The following is a 19,570-nucleotide window of genomic DNA, read 5'->3' on the forward strand; positions in this document are numbered from 1 at the left end:
TAAAATGATTAGAGAAGCATAGTTTTGTTTTTCCTTTATATGAAGGTTAAGACAGTAAATAAGAGCTACCTGACAATTTCTTTACACATGATATGTAATTAAACATAACAAGTTTCTGTAAAGGTAATATTATTTATGTTGTCTTAATGAAAAAAACCCTGAATTGCTGGCTTAGTCTCATTCAGTTTGAAATAGTAAAATAAGAGTTCAGCTCATATTCACTTGCCTGAAAATTCGTTACTTTTAGAGAAGGCTGCCCCTGTGAAACATCTTAAAGGGGAAGAACTCACACACTTGTATATATATATATATATAAAAAAATAGTATTTCCCAAGTAGGTAAGTACTTCTCAGGGATGGGAATTAATTTTTATTGAAACTTTAATTTATACAGTATTAGGAATGGAATGAAATCAGTTTCCTCCAGCAAACTGAAGAGAGTAAAGACTATCAACAGCTAGAATATCCTTCAGGTCACCGAGAAGGACAGAAACGTAGCTCACTGTTTTGTTTTGTTTTTCTTCTTCTTCTTTCTTCTAGGAGACAGGGTCTTGCCCTGTCACGCAGTATGGAGTGCAGTGGCAAGATCACAGCTCGCTGCAGCCTCATGTTCCTGGCTCAAGTGATCCTCCCACAGCCTCAAGCCCTCAAGTAACTGGGATTAGAGGTGTGCATCACCATGCCCTGCCCAGCTAATTTTTAAATTTTTGGTAGAGATGAAGGTGTTGTCATGTTGCCCATGCTCTTCTTGAATACCTTGGTTCAAGCAATCCTCCTGCCTCAGCCTCCCACAGTGCTGGGATTACAAGCATGAGCCACCACCCAGCAACCTAACTCACTTTTAAAAAACATTAGCGTTGGTTTATCTGAAAAACAATCATGTGAATAATAATTATTCCTAGGAGGGCTTCTCGTTCTATGATCTGTTATTTCCATCTCATCTTCAGTTGTTTCTTCCACTGAAGTCTTAAACCCCTCAAAGTCATCCATAAGTGTTGTAATAAACTTCTTCAAAACTGTAAATATTCGTGTTTTGACCTCCTTCCATGAATCATCAATGTTCTTTTTTTTTTTTTTTTTTTTTTTGAGACAGAGTCTTGCTCTGTTGCCCATGCTGGAGTGCAGTAGTGCAATCTCGACTCACTACAAGCTCTGCCTACTGGGTTCACGCCATTCTCCTGCCTCAGCCTCCTCAGCCTCCAGAGTAGCTGGGACTACAGGCGCCTGCCACCATGCCCGGCTAATTTTTTGTATTTTTTAGTGGAGATGGAGTTTCACCATGTTAGCCAGGATGGTCTCGATCTCCTGACCTCACGATGCATCTATCTCAGCCTCCCAAAGTGCTGGGATTACAGGCGTAAGCCACTGAGCATGGCCTATAAAATATATTTCTTAAATAATAAGACTGAAAAGTCAAAATTACTCCTTGATCCAAAGGCTGAAGAATGGATTCTGTGTTAGGAGGCATGAAAACAACATTAAGCTCCTCATACATCTCCATCAGAATTCTTGACTGACAGATGCATCATCAATGAGCTGTCATATTTTAAAAAGAGATCTTTCATTTTTTGAGCAATATGTCTCAACAGGACACTTAAAATACTTAGTCAACCATGACGTAAACAAATGTGCTGTTCCCCAGGCTCTGTTGTTCCATTTATAGAGCACGGGCAGAATAGATTTAGCATAATTCTTAAGGGTTCTTGGATTATCCAAATAATAAATGAGCATTGGTTTCAACATAAACACCAGCTGCATTAGCCCCTGTCAAGAGAGTCAACCTGTCCTTTGAAGCTTTGAAGCCAAGCGTTGATTTTTCCTCTCCAGCTATAAAAGTCCTAGATGGTATGTTCTTCTAATAGAAGGCCGTTTCAACTATATTCAAAATCTGTTGTTTAGCATAACCATCTTCAATGATCTTAGCTAGATTTTCTTGATAACTTGCTGCAGCTTTTCCATCAGCACTTGCTGCTTCACCATGCAATTTTAGGTTATAGAGATGGTTTCTTTCCTCAAACGTCATGAATCAACCTCTGCTAGCTTCCAACTTTTTTCTAGAGCTTTCGCACCCCTCTCAGCCTTTATAGAATGGAAGAGAGTTAGGGCCATGCTCTGGCTTAGATTTTGGCATAAGAGAATGGCTGTTTGTAGAAGATGCCTATCTTTTTGCCTGTCTCAGCTTTTGGCATGCCTTTCTTACTTTGTTTAATCACTTCTTTCAAATGAGAGATGTGGGACTCTTCCTTTCCTTGAACACCTAAAAGCCATCAACAGGGTTATTAATTGACCAATTGCAATATTCTTGTGTCTCAGGAAATAAGGAGTCCCAAGATGAGGGAGAAGAACAGGGAAACTGCCAGCCAGTGAAGCAGTCAGAACACAAACATTTATTAATTATGTTCACTGTCTTACAAGGGCACAGTTCGTGGCACCACAAAACAAAATAGTCACAGCAAATATCACTGATCACAGATAACCATAATAAATAATAAAAAAAAGAAATATTGTGAATATTACCAAAATGACGACACCGAGATATGAATTGAACACATGCTGTTGGAAAAATGGTGCTGATAGACTTGCTTGATGGAGGGTTGCCACAAACCTTCAATTTGCAAAAAACACAGTATCTGCAAAGTGCAGTAAAGCAAAGCATAATGAAACAGGGTATGCATGCATATAGTATCTTATTGGTTCTGTTTCTCTTGGGAACCATGACTAATGTAGGTAATGATCTTAACTATCCTTAATTAATCACATTAAGCCGCCAGGGTTGACAAGTCCAGGCCGGACTGTGAGAATGAATAAGTCCTACGGCCAAGAAGAGAACATCAGATCCTTATTGTAAGAGGGATTAGCTGTGATACTGGATAACCCAGAAAAATTTCTTCTCTAGTGAAAACAAAGGATTGACCCATTATTGGATGGTAAAGAACTAAATTCATGAAGACTCCTATCCAGTGACTAAAGTACCACTACAACTACTGATTAAGTGCACATCAATCAGTGGACTTTTTTGAAAATAAAATTCTGCCTATGTGGGTAAGTATCTGGAGATTTCAAAGGCAGAGTTAACTGATGTTCATACTTGATGTAAAGTATAAAAATGCAAAACAAAAAAAGATTATAACTAAGGCTGAAAATACTTCTTGACTAGAATTTTTGACACATCTTTGACATAATATCAACTATGTGTAAGTATCAGCTTGGAATTTACACCGATTCAGTCACACGAATGCTGCATGATAACATATTCCTGAATGACTCAGAAGTATAAATGGGAATGAGCTGTGAAAGCAGTTTGACCCTGTAATCTTTGCTTTGATTTGACCTCCAGGGTCTTCAGAAAAAAAAGGATTCAGTGTATAATTATAAAAGAACACTATTTAGGCTAATGCAAATGAATTTGATTTCTAGTCCATCCCATTTGCAAAGAATGTGCTGTCTTGGCAATTTACTATTCTGATTCATTTTATCTGTGTTTTGGGTTGTAGTTTCTACCTACTCTTACTTCCAAACCTAGTTTAGTCGATTGATAATCCAATCCTTCCCATTACAATATAAACATACTCAATTGTATAACTTGAATACATTTTTATATTTAAAAACATATGAAATAAACAACAACAAAAAATCCTCCCATTAACCAATGCTGAATTCTATTGCTACCACAGCTCCATGCTTCCTGACCATTTCACTTACTGCATATTTAGAATAATTATTACATTTCTTCCACTAAAGCACTGTGCAATTGAATGAATTCTGGTTCCACTTTCATTCCCCATTAAAACAGCCTCCTCAGGAAGGCACCAAAGATAGGATTTTTACTTGACCTTTAACACTATTTCTCCTTCAAAGGGTTACAGAAAAGGGGTCCTGATCCAGATCCCAAGGGGGAGTTTCTTGGATCTTGTGCAAGAAAGAATTCAGGGGGAGTCCACAGTGCAAAGTAAAAGCAAGTTTATTAAGACAGTAAAGGAATAAAAGAATGACTACTCCATAGGGCAGCCCCAAGGGCTGCTGGTTGCCCATTTTTTATGGTTATTTCTTGATGATATGCTCAACAAGGGGTAGATTATTCATGCCTCCTCTTTTTAGACCGTATTGGGTAACTTCTGTACATTGCTATGGAATCTCTAAACTGTCATGGCGCTGGTGGGAGTGCAGCAGTGAGGAAAACCAGAGGTACTCCCATGGCCATTTTGGTTTTGGTGGGTTTTGGCCAGCTCCTTTACTGCAAACTGTTTTATCAGCAAGGTCTTTATGACCTGTATTTTGTGCTGACCTCCTATCTCAGCCTGTGACTTAGAATGCCTTAACCATTTGGGAATGCAGCCCCATAGGTTTCAGCCTTGTTTTACCCAGCTTCTGTTTAAGATGAAGTTGCTCTGGTTCACGCACCTCTGACAAAAGCATTGATGACTGTTGTAAAACGTTAATTGTGAAATGTGTTTTTCTAAGAGCCCTGGAATCTTTCTTACATCTGAGCTTCATGAATGATATTCTATCCACCTCTTGTGCTGTCCTACTCTTGTTCTTTCTTGAATAGTGGTCTCCATGCACATATATATTCCCTAATCCTCTAAATAGCTTATAAAGTTGGTATTACCTCAGTTTTCCAGATGAGGAAAACAAAATGTCATTGTTACTGTAGATAGAAAAAACACCTTTTTGTGATGGTGCCAAGAATCAAAAACCTAATTAATGAGCTATTAAAAATAATCTCTAGATTTCCAATCTGGATAATTGTTAAAAATTTAAATATTTTGTTGAGCTTATTTCTAATATATCGGAAAAAAATATTAAATTATGTAGGAGATGCCAGTTTTACTAAAAATTAAACAGTGCTTTTGTAAGGAAAATACTCATTTGCAAACTTTAGATTTTTGCATCTGAAAGCTTTTAATAGTAATTGATAGTATGCTGCGTCTTCCACACAAATACAGGTTTGTCCTTCTTCAAATTTGTATTGGATCAAGAGCAAATTAAAATTTTATGAATATTTGGTTACAAACTTACTGCACAAGAATCACAAACAGGAGTTTCAAGTATTTATTAGCTGTTGATTTGGTTCGGAAGGCAATTCATCCTGTGTTCTGCTCACTGAACCACCCTCTAAAATGTGTTACAACAGAAGGAGGAGCTCTCTTCTCAATAGTTAAAAATGTGGGCTTTTTATTCCTGCATTCAAATTCAGCCACAATGTGCTATCATTCCATGGCCTTATGCAACTTACTAAGTCTTTTGTCCTCTGTTAGTCTTCTAAAAAGGGAAATAATTAACAAATAAATATGCCTGCTTCAGACAGTGGTCTGGAAGCAACGTGATGTGGGTGAGGTGCTTCTACCACAATGCTCCCTGCTCATTCTTGCCAGGAAGCATTGACCCACACTGCTCCGTTTCTTTGGCAATATCTTTATCTTCATTTCTTCTCCTTTCCCTAACCAAAACTACTCCCCCTTCAGGTCCCAGAGTAAATTTCAATCTCCTCAAATAATATCCTCATACATTCCAAATTGAGTAATATTCCACTAGTTTTCCTTTCGGCCCCATCCTTCCTTCAATGAAAATATTTCAACTTAATCTTAGAGCAGTTGTTTAATGGATTTCTTTCCTTGGAAACTATATGCTATAAAATGGCAAAAGACCATGTCTGCTATATTATCTGCTCTAACACAGTGGCATATGCAGTGAATAAACTGAACTATGTAACCAACATGAGATAAAAGAGTAAGTCATGCATTGTGCAATGTGTGGAGCATAGTAAAAATTAAGAAATATTAGTAATTTTGAATTATTATTGTGCTACATTCCAAAATAGGATGTGTATAATAGTATTAATCTGTATAACATGCATTTATTAATCCCATAATATGTTTCAGGCATTGTGTTTAATATTATTTTAAAACATCAACCTCTTAAGAAAAGCAAAATGTGACTATTCTCTAGAATTGCCATTGTATTCAAGATATACTTCCCAGGGGAAAAAAAAAACAACTGCTTCTGTTTCTTAAAAAAAAAAAAAAGAATCTAAATTCTGGAAATAGAAAAAGCTTAACTATATGATGCCTTAGGAGGCAGAAATTTTTTAGTACTAAATGATATAATATGCTATATTTATACAGGAGTGTAGATAAATAAAAAATAAAGATTAGCATTTACATGAGTATATAAGGCTGAACACAGACTGGGTGTGGTGGCTCATGCCTGTAAACCCAGCACTTTGGAAGGCTGAGGTGGGTGGATGGCTTGAGGTCAGGAGTTCAGGACCAGGTAGGCCAACATGATGAAACCCCGTCTCCACTAAAACTACAAAAAGTAGGAGGGTGTGGTGGCACATGTTTGTAATCCCAGCTACTCAGGAGGCTGAGGCAGGAGAATCATGAGAACTGCTTGAACCTGGGAGACAGAGGTTGTGGTGAGTCGAGATTATGCCACTGTACTCCAACCTGGGCAATGGAGTGAGGCCCTGTCTCAAAAAAAAATAAATAAATAAATATGCTGAACACATCAACTCCAACATGGATGGCATATCCAAATTACTCTAGCATATCCATTTGATGTGTGGGTGCATGTGCTTGTTATTAAGTTATTGTTTCTCAACCCCGAGTTCAACTTTCTATACTCTGCTTTATAAGTGTGAGGACAGGGACTCTACAAACTAGATTTCTGCTTTGCCAGCTGGTCTTTCTTAGGCTGTGTCATATACCAAGTGCAAGAGGAAGATATGGGGCTAGAGGAGAGAGCAGGATCTAGCTTCCTGATGTTTCCTTCTGTCACCTTTCATGTTTCCTTATTGTCACCTTTCTCTTTCTGTGAATATCACTCTAGCAATAATTCACCGTGGCAGTGAAAATTCATGCCATAGCATCAGTGAAATCCATGTTTGTAGTTCTTCACATACCTGCAGAACCCACCTCAATGAGCCCCCTGAGATACCACTCCCTGTGTGCTTCTGCTCCTGCTTAGAGATATAGGTCGAAGCATCATGGGGCTTCTCCTCCCAGCTCAGAGCCACCATCTCAAGCCGAGCAGCATCTCTTCCTTAGAGGTCTGAGTTCCAACTCCATGTGGCCTCTCCTAATAGCTTCTAAGTTTTAATTATATAAATCTCTTCATTTTATGGTAATCTAGATTCTGGGAGAAGCAGTTAACAAGTCATAATTATATGTGTCATAAATTTATTAGGGGAAAATACTTGTGATAGCAAATGGGGAGGAAGCCGGGAGATGCTGGCAGAGCTATCAGACCATGATGTAGGTCTGAGCCTGAATGCAGGAGACGGGGAAGGAAGGTAGTTTGGAAGGATGCATTTAGACTACATTGAAATTCTAAGATAGGCATGATAAGGCCATTGGAGAATCTTTAAGTTAAAGTCATCTATCAAATAAGTCTCTGTTTCTTAAGGATGGGTTAACCCTTATATCAAACAGTCAAGAGGTGAAACTAGGAATGGCTCCTGTCACAATTACTTCTAATATTCTGTTCTGACCTTTTGCTTCTATGCCTGTAACTTTGAGCTTTGACAATTTGGAGGTCTTGGTGCTCAAGAGTAACCTTCAGGTATTTTGTATGTTTCTCCTGTTAAATCTGTCTGATGTTGTTTTATAATTAAAATGGGGATTTAAATATTTGAGAAGAACACTGAAGAAATTATGTGTTTTCTCATCACATCAGATACCTGGGGTACTTGGTAGCAACATGAATTATCACCTGTGATGTCAACCTTGATCCTCTTGGTGGATCTGCCCTTTTTTCCACTGTAAAGTTATTTGTGGTCCTCTTTCTCTACTCTTTTCTTTGCAAGTGAATCCCCAAATCCAGTGTGAAGTCAAGGGAAAGAAATTAAACTTATATCCTGAAGGCTATCGAGAGAACCTGCTCCTGATATTTAATATGGATTCTTTTCTATTTCCTAAGTGTCTTGGCTGGGTTGAGAAATAAAGGGAAAGAGCACAAGAGAGAGAAATTTAAAGCTGGGTGTCCGGGGGAGACATCACATATTGGCAGGATCCATGATGTTCCCTGAGCCGTAAAGCCAGCAAGTTTTTATTAGCGATTTTCAAAAGGGGAGGGAGTGCTCGAATAGGGTGTGGGTCACAGAGATCACATACTTCACAAGGTAATAAAACATCACAAAGCAAATGGAGGCAGGGCGAGATCACAGGACCACCAGAGGAGGTGAAATTAAAATTGCTAATGAAGTTTCAGGCAAGCATTGTCATTGATAACATCTTATCAGGAAACAGGGTTTGAGAGCAAATAACCTGTCTGACCAAAATTTATTAGGTGGGACTTTTTGTCCACCTGATAAGCCTGGGAGCACTACAGGAGACTGGGGCTTATTTCATCCCTTAGGCTTCAACCATAAAAGACGGGATGCCTTAAAAAGGAGCCATCTATAAGCCTATCATCAGGGCACATTCTCTTTCTCAGGGATGTTCCTTGTCTAGAAAAAGAATTCAGCGATATTTCTCCTATTTGCTTATGAAAGAGGAGGAATATAGCTCTGTTCCGTCCAGCTCACTGGCGGCCAGTTCAAAGTTACCTCTCTTGTTCCCTGAACATCGCTGTTATCCTGTTCTTTTTTTAAGATGCCCAGATTTCATATTGTTCAAACACACATGCTCTACTAACAATTTGTGCAGTTGATACAATCACAGGGTCCTGAGGTGACATTCATCCTCCTCAGCTTAGAAAGAAGATGACGGGATTAAGAGATTAAAGTAAAGACAGGCATAGGAAATCACAAGGATATTCATTGGGGAAGTGATAAGTGTCCATGAAATCTTCACAATTTATATTCAGAGATTATAGTAAAGACAGGTGTGAGAAATTATAAAAGTATTAATTTGGGGAACTAATAAATGTCCATGAAATCTTCACAATTTATGTTCTTCTGCCACAGTTTCAGCCGGTCCCTCCATTCGGGGTCCCTGACTTCCCGCAACAAAGGCAAAGGTGTATATTACATTACTTGGAAGTGTTCTAAAACAAAGGTTTATCCCTTTTGTTCTTTTTTTATTCAATAATTTATTTATATCTTTTCTGACTCATGAATCTTTATTTTACTCTTTAGGTTTTAGTCCAATAGTAAAATTATTGTTGGTTCCATTGTTCTGTCTTTGGTCATTAGGAACTCTTTCTTGTTGGCTCCTGTGTCCTTTTGATAGGTCTCATCTTTTATAAAATTTTTTTTTAGTACTCCCTTATTTTGTGGCACTGCAAGATGCTCCAGAATCATCTTCTGTTTTTCCTCCCTTGGTCCCACCCAAATCAACCGTTTCTCCAAGGAACACCATTTCCTCATTGAAGAATACAATTTAGAAACCAATATCTGGTGTCTGAGTCAGCTCATTGCCACTGAGGTTTCATTGCCCTATGTAACTGTTTTGTTTTACATGTGTATATTTTATATACTTATATATTTATACTAGTATTTATGTGTACTAAAATATTCAGATGTTTTATATATTCATGTACCTTTATATTTATACTAAATATATAAAATACACATATGTGAAATATATAAACATATAAAATATATGTACAACATATTTGTAAAAGTATATGATACAGTTTGGCTCTGTGTCCCCACCCAAATCTCATCTCAAGTTGTAATCCCCATGTGGAAAGGGGGGGACATGGTGGGAGGTGACTGGATCATAGGGACAGTTTCTCCCATACTATTCTCATGATAGCAAGTGAATTCTCACCAGAACTGATGGTTTAAAAATGTTTGGGAGTTCCTCTTTCACTCTCTTTCTCTCCTGCTGCCTTGTGAACATGTGCCTTGCTTCCTCTTTGCCCCCTGCCATAAAGTTTCCTGAGGCCTCCCCACCTACGTGGAACTGAGTCAGCTAAACCTCTTTGTTTAAAAATTGCCCATCCCAGGAGTATCTTTACAGCAGTGTGAAAATGGACTAATACAGTATAGCTATCTATAGATATATCTATAGATAGCTATCTATAGATAGCTATACTGTATTACAGATTATAGATATAGATTATAGAAATAAGCTATATAGATATAGATAGATATAGATACATAGATATCTATCTATAGATATAATGTCCATAGATATATAGATATCTGTCTAGATATCTATGTATAGATAGATATATACCTTTACATACATATATATCCATAATTATTTTTCTATTTATACTTCTGTATGTAGCCATATTAAAATTAACATGAGTTTATACTAATATCTCTTACTCTAATCCAACCTACAGGGTTTACTACAAATGGAATTTTTACTTTAGTTTTAAAACAATTGACACAGCTCAGAGATGGATAATGTGAATGTTTATCAGAAATGAATATGATTCTTGGGATTTTGAGACTCTTCATTTTGGAGAATGTCTTTGTGCTGTGAATAATAGTTGCATCTTGTTAGGCAGAAACATATGGTATTATGGTTGTTGTATGGAAACATAAATACGTATAGAAAGTGTGAGGATGCATGCACTGTTGCTAAAGAGGTGAATTGTGTCCAGTATCAGCTACTACTGTCTCAGCATCTACTTGGTGGCACTGCAGCTAAGACTCTGGAAAGATTTCTGTTTTGTTGGCTGGCTCCCTGTTAGACTCCGCTCATAAGGCACACATGGAGGAGATTGCAAAACTGGAAGAGAAAGAGGGGACATCTTCCTTACTCTCACTTCCTGCTGCTTCCTGACACTGTTCTCTGTTCCTGTGAGCATAACCTAGTAATTCTTCTTTACTCTGACCAGCAGTTACTTCATAAAATATCAAGTCCATTTTATGATTTTTTTCAACACTTGCAGGGCCAGTCAGTTCATGTACCTCACTGGTATCAGCTCCAGTCAGATGTGCCCTGTCTTCAGATATATTGAATTTCTGTTCCACACTGCCCCTTCACCAGCTCTCAAGATTTAGTAATTCAAATGTCTTTCAAACAATGGGAGCTGCTTTCTGCCGTTGCTACTTCTATCATAGTTAGGCCTTTTCAGTAACTAGAAAACAACTTTTTACTTAGTTAACAATTCTTTGGATTATCTCTGTTAAAATATCTAAAAATGCTTCTCTTTCCTGAGAATGACTTTATTGATTGTTATATATATATATACGCGCACGCACACACACACACACACATCTCTTCACACACTGTTTACATATATATATTTAATCTTTTTTAGTTTTTATTTTTGGAGACGGTGTCTTGCTCTGTCACTCAGGCTAGAAGGCACTGGTGTGATCATAGCTCACTGCAGCCTTGAACTCCTGGACTCAAGGGATCTTCCCATCTAGGCCTCGCACAGTGCTGTGATTACAGGCATGAGCCATTCTGCCCAGCCCCTTTAGCTATATTTTTGAAAGGGTCTCCATTATCTGTAGTAACAGATTATTAAAAACATATCGTGTTTCAGTAATATGTCTTTGATGATAAAAGATTTGGTCCTATGTTCATAACCTGATGCTAAGTTGAACAATTTGACAGTTTCAGTCCTTCCTGTACTTTTTTTGGAATTCTGTCTTTTTGACATTTAAAATTGTATCTGTCAAGTGATTTTTCTCATTTTTAAAATCTATTGAAAATCTTTATTATATTTTTCACATTCTGAGGAAGTCTTCAAGGGTAAAAAATTATGTATCACTTCTCAGCTCTCCAGATGCGTTCTGACATGATTTTTCAAACTGCCTATTTTATTAAAAGTGATAAAAGGGAACTACACATTCAATCAATGATTAATTAAGTGAATCATACTGTCTTGTCATTCAAGCAATAAAAGTAACATTTTATAGAGCTTAACTTTTTCATCCCACATTTAGTTCCTCCCTTTTCTGTTTCTATCTGGCTCTCCTCATCTTCTTTCTCTTTTTCTCTGTCTTTTAGAGTTGACAACTTGAGGAAGAAGGAAAGAGTGGTAAGAATTTCTTGCCCTATTCTAACATTTTTTATGTTCTGTACATGCTTTGTATAACTTATTCCTCAGTAAATCAGTAGCTATATAGTAAAAATTAAAGGAAAAAGGTCCTAATATCAGAAATATTTCATTTTAAATACAAATCTTCTACATGTTATCTCTGAACTATCATCAAATTGCATTATTGGGGGAACCTGCCCCTAATATTTCAACTTAGGTTCTTAATATTTTCCATGAGTGTTGGCTGGCTTAGAAATAAAGAGTACAAAGAGAGGAATTTTACAGCTGGGCCACCAGGGGTGACATCACATATCAGTAGGACCATGATGCCCACCTGAGCCTCAAACCACCAAGTTTTTTATTAAGGGTTTCAAAAGGAGAGAGGGTGTAAAACAAGGAGTAGGTACAAAGATCACATGCTTCAAAGGGCAAAAAGCAGAACAAAGATCACATGCTTCTGAGGGAACAGGACAAAAGGAAAAAGCAGAACCACTGATAAGGGTCAAATAAAGATCACAAAGTAAAGGGCAAAAGCGGAACGACTGTTAAGGGTCTATGTCCAGTGGTGCACGTATTATCTCAATAAACATCTTAAACAACAGAAAACAGGGGTCAAGAGCAGAGAACCAGTCTGACCACAAATTTACCAGGGCAGAGTTTTTCCCCACCCTAATATACCTGAGAGTACTGAAGGAGACCAGGGCATATCTCAGTCCTTATCTCAACTGCATAAGACAGACACTCCCAGAGCAGCCATTTATAGACCTCCCCCCAGGAATGCATTCCTTTCCCAGGGTATTGATATTAATATTCCTTGCTAGGAAAAGAATTTAGTGATATCTCTCCTACTTGAACGTCCATTTATAATCTCTCTGCAAGAAGAAAAATACGGCTCTTTTTGCCCAACCCCATAGGCAGTAAGACCTTATGGTTGTCTTCCCTTGTTCCCTAAAAATTGCTGTTATTCTGTTCTTTTTCAAGGTGCACTGATTTCATAGTGTTCAAACACACATGTTTTACAATAAATTTGTACAGTTAACACAATTATCACAGTGGTCCTGAGGTGACGTACATCCTCAGCTTACAAAGATAACAGGATTAAGAGATTAAAGACAGGCATAAGAAATTATAAAAGTATTATTTGGGAACTGATAAATGTCCATGAAATCTTCACAATTTATGTTCCTCTACCATGGCTCCAGCTGTTCCCTCAGTTTGGCATCCCTGACTTCCCGCAACATTGTATAAACCTTCTAGTTTCAATTTTATATTCTGAAATATGGAAGTAATACTTTCTATCTAGTTAGGATTCTTTTAACAGAATGAGTGAAAGAATATATATGGGTAACACATGTTATTCCTGGTTTAAACATTCAAATAATGACAATATTATTGGTGATATTTAATCCCATTTTAAGGAAAACGTGTATTATTTCAAAAGTCACCTTAACTTTCAAGAGCTGTTTCAAAAGCTTATTAAATAACACATGCACATGTAAAATTTTTTTTTTTCTCTTTTAAAAGTCTGAGTCAAGGTAGTTACCTTACTCATTGTCCAAGTAAATTGGCCTTTGTAACCAAGGTAACAAACCTGATTTGTAGCCTAAAAAGAAACTTGAAAAGTAGTTTACAAAACAAACAAACAAAAAATGTGGGTATGCATTATTTCCCTAGACTGAGTTCTCTGGGTGGTATAAATCTTAACTCCTAGTAACCACGTGGACCTGCTTCTAGTAGTTGTAGTTTAACAACCAATCGCAAACTGAAATATTTCTTTATACTCTTCTCAAAAGATCAGCAAAGAACTGATTACCCTAGTCCCCTTCTTGCATGCTAGTAATTAAAGGAAAAATTGAATCTAATATGCAAACCAACTAACGGATGAATTGGAAAGAACCAGCTTGATAGAACATGCCTAGTATTACATGTTGAGTCTAGGACTTGAATTTACTCTATACTTACAAGCTCATTATTTAGCCTGTTACTATCGCATGGATGCTGCCAGAAGAAACAACACTCCTGGGTCAGACACAGGTTATTATTTGCAGCACAGTAGACCACACGAGCATTAGCATTTTGTATCAGTTTTCTTTGTCCCTAAATCCAACAGTCATAGGTAGGAGTGGAGGTGACATGAAGTTCCAGAAAATATCTGCACACAGGATGGAATGTATTAGGTTGGTGCAAAAGTAACTGTGGATTTTTTCATTAAAAGTAATGGCAAAGATTGCCATTACTTTTGCACCAACCTAATAGCACCAGAGAGAAATTCTGAGCTGGGGAGCATCCACCACTTTTATAGCAATCAGTGAGCAAGCCTTATCTTTGTGCCTTTGGTAGATGTTACCTCATCCCTCAATGACACCCTTAAGGACACAACTCAAATACTCCTGAGAAAAACCCTGAAAAACACTGTTTTTCATGTGTTAACTATATAATCTCTTTAGTAATGCAACCCTGAAAAATGGCCCAGATAAAGAGCAGACAGGGTCTACTTGGCACGTCCAGCAAGTCAAGGAATGCAGAAGACCCAGGAATATCTCCCAACCATTTCCTCCATTTGGTCCTAATATGACTTGGCTTCTAGAAAATTTTTTAATGTACTACATTGGTCACTCTGATTAATCTGACTGGCAGAGGCTGCAACCAAACCCATTCAATTTTTACAAAGCATTTAATTAACAATCTGTCAAACAGTAGGATTCCAACCCACAGTATTGGCCTCAACTATATCCCCAGAATCCCAAAATCAGTCAATAATGAATATGTTTTAGCAGGATCAGTAAGTCATATTTTACGCAGCCAGGTTGCAGTCTGAGGCCAAGTCTTTTATTCATTATTACCCATACAAGAGAGTTGCAACTAATCTGTTGCTCTTTAAGTGTCATTGCCAATAAGTACAAGGGAGTAATACACGGGCCAGAAAGCAGTCCCTACCCCCATCGAGAGAAATATTTTGGTCCATGATCTCCCGCATACAAACATAAAATCTGAATGTATACAGGTTATTCTTGTCTGTATATATTTTGAACCTGTTTGGGATCATCATTACCTTGATTTGGTGAATACACACGGGCAGGGTTACCTAGAAATTGCAGCCTCAACCATTATATATGATATAACTCAAGGGCACCTAGACATCAAGGCTATTGATAGCATCAAGAACAACAAAATAGTTCAGAGCTGGCCAGGTACACATAACTTTTTCTGTTTTCTCAGCAAAGGGTCAGATTACCAATGGCAAATGCTCCTTTACTCAGGCAGACCATCTGATTGTTTTGCCAGGTTGCAGTGTTGTATCTAGAGGACAAAGACAGCATTAATCATTCTTCCTTCTTTGCAACCTTTGGAGTTTGATACCCTCATCAGGTGCTAGAGTTGTTCTCCTTTCGTGACCACAACCTTGGTGTGCTCTATCCCAGCATTATAAACTCACCTTTTCTCCAGTCACTCTCTACTCAAACCCCTACCTTTTGTTCAGGGGAGTCAGTTGCAAGTAGGGCAAGATTGATTTCATAAGATATGTAGAACCCATTATAGTACTCACTTTGGCCCAAGAGGACAACCATAGGAGAACTGAGGGAGCAGTGTGCTCAGTGATGTAGTCAGTGTCTTCATGATTTTAGTCATGTAAATTGAAAAAGCAAATCCAGATGGCTGAACCAAAATGAATTTTGAGATTTTAGGCCTCCTTCTGGCCAGGCCTCCACCTGGAGATGTGGGGTGGCAGGCTCACCTGTGGTTAAGAGAAAGAAAAATGCATCACACCCAAGGATTGTCAGGATTGGGAACAAGAACTTTCAAATTAGTTCTACATACCTTCTATATCTTTCATCCTTGCCATTATCCAGGGGACAAACTATTTCAGGGGATAGCTGCAGTCAGTGGCAAAACTGCCTTAATATGGAATGGGGACCATGAGAATATAAGAGAGATAAAGTTAGTAATATATTTGCATTAATTTTTGAGGTGGCTATTTCATTGATCCATAACAAGTGCCTGTAAATGGTAGGGAATATAGAATGCTCTTTGAATATCTTAACTTTTGGACCATTGTTGGATGGCCTTGCAACAAAAGTCACACAATTATAGACTATAGATGATCTAAAATGCCAAAAATATGGCAGTTTATTTTCAAGGGTGCCAAGCCACATGCTGTGACTGGAGTCAACCATTAGAACTAGAACAGCAATTCTAACCTCAAAGAGTCTGCCTCAGAAAGACACAGAAGATGGGCATGAAAAAGGTTAAAGTTACAATGCAGTTACTTTTTCAAGAGCTGCTGGGAACAATGCCCTCCTGCAATGTGGCTTTCATCAAACAGAGGAAAATAGGTTCACTTTTGGCAGGAATCACAGGTCTAGCATGGAGAGTTGGTGCCATTCCTTTCCCTCAGAAGCAAGATGGAGGTTACCCAAAATTTGGTTCAGATGTTGACAGTGATGACTCATGCACACCAAGAAACTATAAAAATATCTGTTTCAGACATGAGACTTTCTAAGGGGAAAGGAGGTAGCTTTCAGAAGGCTTTAAAACATCTTGAGGGAGTAGGGAAAGGAGATTGGCTTGGGTTCTTATCTAAGTTAGGAAGTGAGATCAGAGTAAAGGTTTCCACATAAGATTGGTTCAAAGTTCCCACTAATGCCAAAAGAGGGAGCAACTGGACTTTCTTATCATCTTGCTGAGATATGGGGCAGGAGGGGAAGAGGGAATGGTAAAACTTAAAAGCTGTCAGTAAACAAACACTAAAAAGTGATATTAGAACTGACACCTGATGTTTGTGACTAAAATATGCCATTTTTAAAATTGAATTGAGTTTGAATTTGTTTAAGTACACCATATGACACTCTATGAGGCCTGTAGCTTGAGGCAGGTAAGAGAGGTAAAATTTCTATTAAATGCCTCATCCAAAAGCCCAGCCTTATGTATTCTGAGATGTGAATATGTGCCTTGGTCAGTATTAATGATGTCTAAAACATGTATGTATACCTATTAAATCCACACAACAAGGATTCATCAATATACCTGTTAACCCCTTGGGGTTAACCTTGATTTATATTTTGTATATCTGTTGGGCAAGAGATACCTAGAGTTCTTTACTCTGGATAAGAAATTATTGTTGTCATTCAGTGTACCAGACAGCCAGACAATTGGCAATGACTCAAGTATGTAAAAATTTGCAGATGGGGCCTGTTGTTGACCAAGTCATCCAGTGCTAATATAGCTTTATAAAGTTCGGCCAATTATGCTGACCCTTGGGTTCTATACTTTATCTAGGACATTTTGGTTAAGGACTGAAAAGCAGTAGCTTCATGTGTGAGGTATTGGTGCTATCTGTAAAGTTTACAAACTCCTGCTGCTGTTTATTCAATTGATTTCAAAGAGCTTCACAAAGTCAAAGGATCTGGGAAGGGAGTTAACATCCCTTAGCAACATAGCATCTGGCAAAGGACTGAACACCCCTCCTGCAAGTGAAATATGTCAGGAGCCTATGTTTGGCTCTATTCTGTAGCAGAAGACCTTCAGTGGCCATGCTGAGCTTTTGAGGTGCTGCTTTCATGCCCTAGGGCATAACAAGCCACTGAATATAGAGGGTCATGACTGACAGACTTGTGTAAGCCTATATTTCCAAGAGAGCTCAGTATGGACAGCAATTGTCATTCTAATAGCATGCCATGTGATATGGTTTGGCTCTGTGTCCCCACCCAAATCTCATCTTGTAGCTCTCATAATTCCCACTTGTTCTGGGAGGGACCTGGTGGGAGGTCAGGAGGTTGAGATCATCCTGGCTAACAAGGTGAAACCCTGTCTCTACTAAAAATGCAAAAAAAAAGAAAAAAGAAAAAAATAGCTGGGCATGGTCGTGCGTGCCTGTAGTCCCAGCTGCTCAGGAGGCTGAGGCTGGAGAATGGCATGAACCTGGGAGGCGGAGCTTGCAGTGAGCAGAGATCGCACCACTGCACTCCAGCCTGGGGAACAAAGTGAGACTCCATCTGGAAAAAAAAAAAGAGTTAGAAAAGTGGGACACCTTATTGTCTTCATCCTTGACCACCATTTGGGCAAAAATATTCTCTATCAGATCTTAGGGACTCTTCTTTTAACCCTGAACCTTGATTGTACTTTCTCTTCTGAAAAGTCATGTCAGAATCCCATTCTTATCATAAGAATGGGTCTGATATGTAAGTTTGCCCTATAGTTATGAGCTAAAATGTTAATCTGTTTCTTTTTCCTTGATGCTGGTAGAAGACAGGAGACTCTTGGATCAGAGACAAAAGACTTTATTACTCATAGCATAGCAAGTAACATGAGTATTAGTATGTTTGTCTTAGTTCTTGTCCCTAAATCCCTTGAGAGTGATGAGGAAGGTGTAAATCATGTTTGCACACAAACTGAGTAGAATTATAGAAGAGGAACATTGAGATCGGGGAATCCATGTTTTTTAATGACAAGAAGTAAATCTGTTCGTCCCAGAAGGAGATATATCTCACCCCTTAAGACTGGTGTCCAAAAACACAAACCTGAAAAATAGCTCAGGGTCTCATATTTTTGGCACATTATGCAACAATGAAGGATTGAGTGACCCATGAAAAACTGTCTTCTAAAACTATAGACCAAATAAAATTGATCAAAGGAAGGAGCTGGTTCTCATCATGATGAAAGTCATGAACTATAGATTCACCAGCAACCTTATCACCAGCTTCTAATTTTTTTCCTTTCTTTATTGCTTGATGCATACACTATTATTCTTGCAGTAAGTTTTCTTTTTATTAGATAATAAATATCCTCTTCTTTATGAAACATATTTATGACTGTTATGTTTGATTATAGGAAATTTATACAGAGGAAAGGTATAACTGTTATGACACAGTAAAGGAAAGGATACATTAAATTTTAAAATTCAAAGCTAATCTCTTAGCAATAGTGGCTAAACCAGGAAGGTAGGTCCATGCTTTCAAATAGACATATTCCTAGAGGCTGTAATAAAGCAGCGACAATGTTTTAAAATGTTGAAGCTGGCATTTGTCTCAGTTATATCTGACACTGAATCTCTCCCCATTCCACCTATCCTGCATCACAAAGAAAGGAAATAATATACTCAGGATATATAAGTAAAAAATACAGTAAGCCTCAATCTGTGTTTGAAAAAGGATTGTTTATATTAGGACTATACAGATAATTTTAACTTTTATCTAAACCAAATTTCAGAAAAAATAAAAAGAGATGACACTTCAAAATTTAACAGATGAAAATGTGTTAGAAATTTTCTAACAACACAGCTATTACTATAGTATAAATGGAAAAATGATACAAGTCAAAAACAGTTTTATCAGACATGGCTATTTGTGTGTAAGATTTCAGAAGTTTTACTACTGCGGATAAATTCCTGCTGTATTTATTTCAAAAAATACATCAAGGATCACATTTAAAAAGCAAGTTTATCTTTATAATTTATAGTTATATATCATAAAATTTATTTAAGTTTAATATTTCAACTAATATACTATATACTAGATAATTACTATGTATATACTTTAAAGTATTATATATAATACATATAAGTTATGTATAGATGTATGAATATATAAACTAATATGTAAACTATAATTTTATGTATAAACTAATATGTAATTATATATATAATGTTATAATACATAAAACAATTATATTAAAAACTT

Source organism: Papio anubis, chromosome 3, assembly GCF_008728515.1.
Source record: "Papio anubis isolate 15944 chromosome 3, Panubis1.0, whole genome shotgun sequence".
In the NCBI taxonomy this organism is placed as follows: domain Eukaryota; kingdom Metazoa; phylum Chordata; class Mammalia; order Primates; family Cercopithecidae; genus Papio; species Papio anubis.